Here is a 9844-nt window from a genome sequence, read left to right on the forward strand (position 1 = left end):
GAAAACATTTTCATGGAACAACCTAGGGGTTTTAAATCCCAAGATGGTTCCAAAGTATGCAAGCTAAAGTGATCCATTTATGAGTTGAAGCAAGCTTTGAGGAGTTGGAACATTCGTTTTGATGAAGCCATTAAGTCATTTAGTTTTATCAAAAATGAGGATGAGCCATGTGTATATAAGAAGGTTATTGACAGTGCTATCACTTTCCTTGTCTTATAAATGGATGATATTCTGTTGATGGGTAATGACACAGGTATGTTGACAACTGTAAATGTATGGTTCTAAAATACATTCTTCATAAAAGACTTAGGAGAGGCAACCTATATTCCTGGGATTCGCATCTATAGAGATAGAGCGAAAAGAATAATTGGTTTATCCCAAATTCTATTCTTGGAAAAGGTATTAAAGAGCTTTAACATGCTTGATTCCAAGAGAGGATTATTACCAGTGAGACATGGTATCCACCTTTCTAAAGAGATGTCTCCTAAGACACCTGAAGAAAGAGATAAAATGGCCAGGATTCCATATGCTTCGGCTATTGGAAGTTTGATGTATGCAATATTGTTGACTAGTCCGGATATCGCATATGCTGTTAGTTTGACTAGCAGGTATCAATCCAATCCAGGTTTGAAACACTGGATAGCTATCAAGAATATCCTTAAGTACTTGAGAAGAACTAAGGATTTATTTTTGATTTATAGAGGTGGAGACTTGCAATTGAATGGTTATACTGATTCTGATTTCCAATCAGATATCGATGATAGAAAGTCTACCTCTGGGCATGTGTTCATTTGTAATGGAGGTGCAGTCAGTTGGAAGAGTTTCAAACAGAGTACGATCAGAGATTCCACTCATCGAGGGTAAGTCTATTCGCATCGAGATCTTTGTAAAGGAAGTTGTTTGGATAAAGAAGTTTGTGAGAACTTATAGTAGTTCCTTCCATTGAGTCGTGATTCCACTTCAACGTGACAATAATGGAGCAGCGATTATCTGAGCTAAGGAACCCCGGTCTCACCAGAAATCCAAACACATAGAAAGGCGCTACCACATTATCAGAGAAATAGTTGGGTGAGGCGATGTAGCCATGCAGAAAATAGCATCAGCTCAAAGTCCAGCTGATCCATTCACTAAGCCTATGTCACAAACTCAGCTAGACCGACATCTTGAGAAGATGGGTCTAAGATATTATAATTAATGGCTCTAGTGCTAGTGGGAGATTGTTAGTAGTATGCCCTAAAGCATATCATTTAGTATGTATCTTGTACTTGTTTTATTAATAAAAGGCATTTTCACTTTTCCATTTACATAATATATTTATGTGTAATAGAAAAGGTCCATTGATATTTTGTTAAAAATTCTATTCTTAAGTTGTTAAGAATATGAGTGATAGTATTTCTAGCACAAAGTATTATAAATTGGTTCACAATCGAGGATACTTCACAATAAGGACATGACTTATCCAGAAAGATTGTAGTTATATTTGTTCCCAAGTTATTTATATGAGATGTAAATAAGATGGAATGGTGAGTCTCATGCCATATAACAAACATGATAGGCACTTATACATGATAAATAGGCCGAACCAGTGACATTTATGACAAGCACATAGAGTTTACTCTTGTCAATGTATTGTCATAAATCATATCAGTGCATATAATCTTTAGACATGAGATAACACAGTTATCTTGTATATAGGTGGTTTGAGTTTGATACTGCTTTCATACTTATACTGTGTATAGGTATATGGGCATGTGTTGGCTCCTACTAATTATATATAGAGGTAGGTGTTGATCAAGATGGAATCTGTTGCCCTAAGTAATAGGGATAAATCCCAGTGTTTATTTAATTGTTCTTGATGTTTTAAGTTCCAGGATAGATAGATTTAATCAGAAAAGAGTTTCTGTTGAAAAAATCTTTTTAATCAAGAACTGGAATTAAAAGAGAAGATAATATTCATAGCAAATGGGGTTTGACATAAACCATGACTCCAGCTCAAATTGGGATTTTGTAACAGAGAGATTCTAGTGCATGGTAACATATGATTATAGGTTCATTTAAGGTAAACCTTATTACTAATTGGGTAGCCATGGCATGCTATGCTAGGTATTAACCATAGTCTATGAGCTGCCTAAAATGATTTAGAGAAATCATTTATGGTAAGAAAGAGTTCTGATGATATTAAGAGTTGATATCATATCTCATTGCCAATTAGTGATGAGCCTAGTAAGTCACACACATACACAAGTAATCACCAAATTAAATATGATTTAATTAATTAATTAAAGAGTTTAATTGATTAATTAAATAGGTTTGGTTTGCAATTAGATTATAAAGTCCCTAGCATGGCTTGAAACCAAATCTAGGTTATTGGATGTATAGTATAAGTTAAATTTATAATTAAAGTGTTTAAATATGAATTTAATTAAATGAGAAATTAATTAATAGAGATTAATTAATTAATTTATATTTGATATAAATTGATTAGAGGAAGAGAAATAATTATTTTGGGTTGAGAACTCAAAATTAAGACACAGGGGTATTTTAGTCATTTCACAGGGTGACATGTGACAGCATGAGATGGTGACACATGGCACTACACATAAGCTTTCCATATGTCTTTTAATCATGTAAGATGATCAAAGTCAAGATTAAATATAGGTTTGACACTTGGCACAATGTGATTGGGTCAATTAAACCTAGAGCCAATCAGAAGGTGACATGTGGCAAGGGTTTTAAGTGGTGACCTAACTATATAAGGGAAAGGATGAAAAGAAAAATTATTCTCTCTTTGGTGCCGCCACCCTTGGTTACCTCTTCCTCTCTTATTCTTCATCTCTCAACAATTCAAAGAGATTTGCCAACAATCTCTTGAATTAAAAATACTAGAAATCGTTTCTAGTGTCCTGTTTACATCTGTAATATCTCAAAAGGCAAAACCTGATTTTCTAATTGATTTGAAAAAAAAAAAAAGCTATTCAAGGGGCTGCCATTGGTGATCTTGGTGTGGACAAGCTAGAGGGACAACATCTGGTGTCCTAGGAGCATCCCAAAGGTGCCAAACACACTGCAGTGCATTAAAAAGGTTAGTGCACTTATTCTTGATCTAATCTAGGGTTCTAATGAATTAATTTGTTAATTCTAAAATCTTAAATGGCAAATGTAGATCCAAAACCATATTAAAATTGTTTTAATATGTTGTTTATCATTGAAATCAAATAGATAAAAATGAATTTTGCATTATGTATGTGACACTAGATGAAAAATTTTTTGAAATCAATGATATAAACTTATGTTTTTCATGCTTTCGCTCCTTCATATAAGTGGTTTGAGTTTTGATACTGCTTTCATACTTGTACTGTGTATGGGTATATGGGCATGCGTTGGCTCCTACTAGTTATATATGGAGGTAGGTGTTGATCAAGATGGAATCTGTTACCCTAAGTAAATAGAGATAAAATCCTATGTTCATTTAATTGTTCTTGATGTTTCAAGTTCCTGGCCAGGATAGACAAATTTAATCAGAAAAGAGTTTATAATGAGAAAATCTTTTTAATCAAGAATTAGAATTAAAAGAGAACATAATATTCATAGCAAATGGGGTTTGATATAAACCATGACTCCAGCTCGAATTGGGATTTTGTAACAGAGAGATTCTAGTGCATGATAACATATGATTAAAGGTTCATTTAAGGTATTCCTTATTACTTATCGGGTGGCCATAGTATGCTACGCTAGGTGTTAACCATGGTCTATGAGGTACATAAAATGATTTAGAGAAATCATTTATGGTAAGAAAGAGTTCTGATGATATTAAGAGTTAATATCATATCTTATTGCCAATTAGTGATGAGCCTAGTGAGTCACACACATACACAAGTAATCACCAAGTTAAATGTGATTTAATTAATAAGTTAAAGAGTTTAATTGATTAATTAAATAGATTTGGTTTGTAATTAAATTGCAAAGTCCCTAGCATGACTTGAAACCAAATCTAGGTTATTGGATGTATAGTATACGTTAAATTTATATTTAAAGTGTTTAAATATGAATTTAATTATGATAAATTAATTAATAGAGATTAATTAATTAATTTATATTTGATATAAGTTGATTAGAAGAGGAGAAACAATTATTTTGGATTGAGAACTCAAAATTACAACACAAGGGTAATTTGGTCATATGGCACCATGAGATGGTGACACATGGCACCATATAAGCTTGCCATTTGTCTTCAAACCATGTAAGATGATCAAAGTCAAGATTAAACCTAGCTTTGACACTTGGCTTAATGTGATTAGGTCAATTTAAATTCTGAGCTAATCAAAAGATAACATGTGGCAAGGGTTTTAAGTGATGACCTAATTATATAGTGTGATGTTATGAAAGAATAACATAACAATCTGATTATTCTCTCAAGGTGCTGCCGCCCAAAGAGGCTCTCCTCTCTCTTCTTCTTCTTTTTTCGTCAATTCAAAGAGAATTGCCCATATTCTCTTAAATTAAAATTGCTAGAAATCGTTTCTAGTGTCCTGTATACATCTACAACCTCTCTAAAGACAAATCCCTGTTTTCTAATTGGTTGGCAAGGCTGTAGAAGCTGTTCAAGGGGCTGCCATTGGTGATCTTGGTGTGGACAATCTAGAGGGACAACATTTGGGATCCTAGGTGCTTCCCAAAGGTACCAAACACATCTACAATGCATCAAAAGGTTAGTGCACATGTTCTTGAATTAATCTAGGGTTTTAATGAATTAATTTGTTAATTCTAAAATCTTAAATGACAAAAGTAGATCCAAATACATATTAAAAGTGTTTTAATATGCAATTGAACATTGAAATCAATAGGTAAAAAAAAAAAAGAATCTTACATGATGCATGAGACCCTAGAAGAAAATTTTTAAATTCAATGTTCTAATCTAATAATTTTCATGCTTCTGCTCCTTCAGTTGGATGAAGGAATTGGACTCCCATTTGATTTTATATTGATTGTGGATGATTATAAGGGTGAGCTAAACTCCCCAAATTGATTTATTTTGAGATTACAGGTCGGGTGAGTTAAAAACTCCCCGTTAGATGGTCCATGTTATGGCTGAACTCTGTCCGGTTGATTGCTTGAAATTGGGCTCAAATATGGCTTCATGAATGGGTTAGAGATTAGTTGGGCTTATTACGGACTTCGGGAGCCTAATGCTAACCCAAGTTCTAGTGCTAGTCTGGCCCGTGGGATCGGGTCATGACACTAGTAGTGGACTACTACCAGCTAATCGAGAGAGCTCAAAAATACATTTGGGTGGATGATAAGCAATAAGCTCTACACGAGGAAAGGAAGTCTAGGCAGAACAATGAGAAGAGGCAGAATAAGAGGAACTATAGTTCAGATCAAAGAGGTTACAGCTCGGATAAGAACACCAAGTGGAGCAGAGAATGATTCCACAACTACACACCCTTGAATGAGGCGAGATCTAAAATCCTTATGTGGATATAAAAGAATGGTGAAAAGATAAAATGGCTTAAGAGGATTAACTTGAACACTTTAAGAAAGCAGAATAAAAGCAAGTTCTGAAGGTTCCATGAGGACCACGATTACACCATTGATGAGTGCAGGTAGCTCAAAGATGAGATTGAGAGGCTAATCAGGGATGATCAACTCCAAAGATTTACAAGGGATAGAAAACCATTAGAAAGGAGGGGATCAATCTCCAAAAGAAAAGATATCACCATCACAGAAAAGGATGATGGCTCAATTGAAATAATCAATGTCATTATAGGTGGCTCAAGCACTAGGAAGTTTGGTAATAAGAGGCTAGTAGAGGAAAGCAGCAGCAATAGTCAGACAATCCTCTTAGTTGATGAGGACGAGCTAAGTACGGAGATCATCACGTTCAGTCCTAATATCCATGAGGTAAAGCAACTGCATTCTGACCTTTTGGTGGTGTCTATGTAGATGAGCAGGTACACAGTGTGAAGAGTATCGATCAATATAGGAAGCTCTGTCAACCTCATCACTAAAGAAGTGTATGAGAAGTTCAGCCATAAACAGGGCAATTTGGCAAAGGTGATGTACTCATTGGTTGGCCTCAGAGATAAAACAATTCTTGTACTCAGAATAACAAATTTGGCAGTGATCGTAAGCGATGAGGTGTTCGAATGCAAGATCTATACAGAATTCATGGTGGTTGATATCCCATTATCAGACAATATTATCCTCAGTCGCCCATTCCTAAGCAGCAATGGTATCATCATCAGTATGCAATGATTATGCATGAAGCAGCCCGCTAAGGGCAGCATAGCCATTGTTTGAGGAAGTCAAAAGTCAGTGTAGGAGTGTTATTAAAAGTCAACCAAAGTGGTGATAAAGGTGACTTTACCAATCGAGCTGCTGGAGAAAATAAAGAGTCAAATCTCACCAAAAATAGTCAATCAAATAATGAAAGCAGAGTCAGAAGAAGGAAAGAAAATTCGCCTCAAAACTACATTAAGCAGGCTAACAAGGAAGAAGTAATTCAACCACTGAAAAATAGAATGGCAACATTTGAATGGTGAACAGAAGATGTGAAGGGCATAAGTTCAGCCATAATCACTAATAAGTTGAGTGTGGACTCAGAAGCCAAGCCGATTAAGTAAAAGAAAAGGCGTTTCACACCTAAATGTCAGAAAGTTATTGTTAAGGAAGTTAAGAAGCTATTAAATGCATATTTGATCTTAGAAGTGAAGTACCTAACTTAGGTAGCCAATGTTATCCTGGTAAAAAAGGCGAATGGAAAATGGTAGATGTGCGTGGACTACATAGATCTTAATAAAGTATGCCTGAACGATCACTACCAGCTTCCAACCATTGACAAGTTAGTAGATGCAATAACCAAGCACGTAGTAGTATCTGAATTCCATCAGATAGGAATGGATCTAAAAGATGAAGAAATGACTGCTTTCATGATAGACTCTAGAGTTTTCTTTTACAAGGCCATGCCATTTAGTCTCAAGAATGCTGAGGCAACTTTTCAAAGGCTAAGTGGATCAAATGTTTAGAGATTTGAAGGGCAAAATCATTAAAGTATATGTTAATGACATGATCATCAAGTTTAAGAGGCTAGAAGACCATGCCAAAGACATAGCGAAAGCATTTGATGTGTTGGACAGAACAAGGATGAAATAAAACCCGAACAAGTGCACCTTCAGGGAAAAGGCTGGTAAGTTTCTTGGCTTCATGATATCCGAGAGAGGAATAGAGGCAAACCCAGAAAAGATCAGAGAAATCATGGATATGCAACCATTGAACAATATAAAGGAAGTTTAGCAGCTCAACAGATGAAGCATTGCTCCCAGGAGGTTCATGAGTTGTTTGGCCAAAAAATTCCTGCCCTTCTTTCGAGTGTTGAAAGTGAAAAACACTTTCAAGTGGGGATAAGAATGCTAGGTAGCTTTTGAAAATTTGAAGCATTTTTTTATCATTTCTACCATTACATGACTCACTAAAATCGGGTGAGGTATTATTTTTATATCTTGCAGTGACAAATGAGACAATAAGCTCAGTCTTAGAGAAGAAGATGGAGAGCAAAAATCAGTGTACTACATGAGTCAAGTGTTGAAGGGCTCTAAGCTTAACTACCTAATCTTGAAAAAGCTCACCTACGCAATTATTGCCTAATCTTAGAAAAGCTCACCTACGCAGTTCTATCTTCGGTAACCAAGTTAAAGTTGTACTTGGAGGCCCACACAATAAAAGTCTGAATGAACTACCCCCTACGGAAGATTATACACAGACCAGAGGAGTCTGGACACTTGGCGATATGGTTGGCAATTCTAGGGGCATATGACATTAAATATGTTTTAAGGACAACACTCAAGGTACAGGTGCTCGTAGACTTCATGGCCGAGCTAATGCCAATACCTGAAATTGAGGAAAAACCAAAAGAGAAATGGAATGTATGGGCAGATGAAGCATCGATTTCAACTAGTGTGGGCATAGGCGTAGTCCTTGAAGGACCACACAAAGCAAACCCAAAGTATGTGGCAAAATTGGCATTTCAAGCAACGAATAATGTGGCCGATGTAACACCCCTATATTCGGTAGTGCGTTCTACTGTTCTGGTGACCAGTGTCTGTCCGGACAGCTAGAATGCCTGGAACTACACTTAAATGTTAGTGAGGAGACATGAAATAATGAAATACAATAGAGGAAAATATAAAAAAAATAAAGGAAAAATAAAAGAGAGAAAATGACACTAAGTTAAATGAGCCAAAAACCGTAGCGATGGGTGACCGCACCGGGAAGTTGCGGCGTGGACCGTTAACTAGCCCTGAACAGCGGGGAAAAATATTTTTAAAACTTAAATAAACATCTATTGAAATATAAATGACATTGAAAATATCAAAGAAAAATTAATTAATTAGTACAAAGAAAAACGAGAAATCGAGAAACCGATAAAAATTGATGTTACCGCAAAATCGGGAATACAACCCGAATAGGGGCATTTTGGTCAATTGATACCCCGAGTTGCCTTTTGACCTACATTTCCATTAAAAATAAATGATATTAAACTTTGAAAATGTCATGAAAATTAAAATTGATGTACATAATGTAAATAGTGGAAGAATGGTGGCAAATTTGCAAAATTGAGAAAGTTTGAATAAATAAATATTTAAAATTCATTTAGTGCTCCACTAAGGTAGATTTGGGACACCTAAAAGCTTAAGTGGACAAAAATTCTCCACTAATTTCTGCATCCATCTTCTCCATTTAACCTTCACCATTGCCGTACCAAATTCCTTCCAAAAGCTCATCCATGGCCACCCCATTTACATGCCCCAATCTCCATGATCAAGCCATAGTTCTTGCAAGTTATCTTCACTAAAGTTGGAGTACACATCTTGGGCAACATTTTGGGAGCAAAAAGGGAGAGATTTGAAGAGGTTTGACAAGTTCCACTTGAGGTACATGTCCATTTCTTCTTCCTTTCTTTGTTAAAGTTTGTGTTGGTGTTGTGATGAGTGGATTTATGAAGAAATGTTAAGGTTTTGATGAGTTAGGGTGGTGTTCCATTTTTGGCAGCCATGGAAGTTCAAAGTACTTAGCTTGCTTTTATATTTAATTGATGGAAATCATGTTAGTTAAGGCCATAAGATATTTTAGCCAATGTATTGAATGTGTATGTGTGAATTGAGCAATTGAAATTAAGGGTTTGTAAAGGAAATTCAATATCTAAGTAAACTGCCATTTTTGGGCAGCCTTTAAACCTATGAAATTATGTATGATATCATGAAACTTATTGATGAATTCTGATGGTGATGATGTAAGGGTAGTTTGTATGATTGAGGATGGAAGTTATATGTAGTGGTTAGGAGCATTCATGTGTATGTATTGTTTAGAATTGGATATTGTGAATTGGAAGAGTAATTGGTGCATTATAAATTGGTTATATTCTGACCAAAGTTACTATAATGTAAAGTAATGAATGGTTGTGGCATGGTACAAATGCAGAATTGTTTGGGAAGTGAAGATATAGTTGGTTGAATGTGTGATTGGTTGATGCTTTAAAAATGTTTTACGGGCAGTATGTGTTTTAGGCTATAAATGGAATGGTGTGACTCCAATTGGTATGAAGCCAATTGGAGGTGAAACTAGGCACAAATGTGTCAACTTTCATGAAGAAAGCCTACCTAAATTCTGTCCAGAAAGTGACATGAGAATTGACCAAATCCGGATTAGTGACTTTGCAAACCTGAAAATTGACCATTTAAACAGCAGTCAGTATTTTGGCCATAACTCACTCAAAATAGGTCCAAATGACCTGAAATTTATACCATGAAAAGCTTAGACATAGAGCTACAACTCTTATGAAGACACC

The sequence above is a fragment of the Hevea brasiliensis genome, unplaced genomic scaffold (assembly GCF_030052815.1).
Source record: "Hevea brasiliensis isolate MT/VB/25A 57/8 unplaced genomic scaffold, ASM3005281v1 Scaf199, whole genome shotgun sequence".
Classification (NCBI taxonomy): Eukaryota; Viridiplantae; Streptophyta; class Magnoliopsida; order Malpighiales; family Euphorbiaceae; genus Hevea; species Hevea brasiliensis.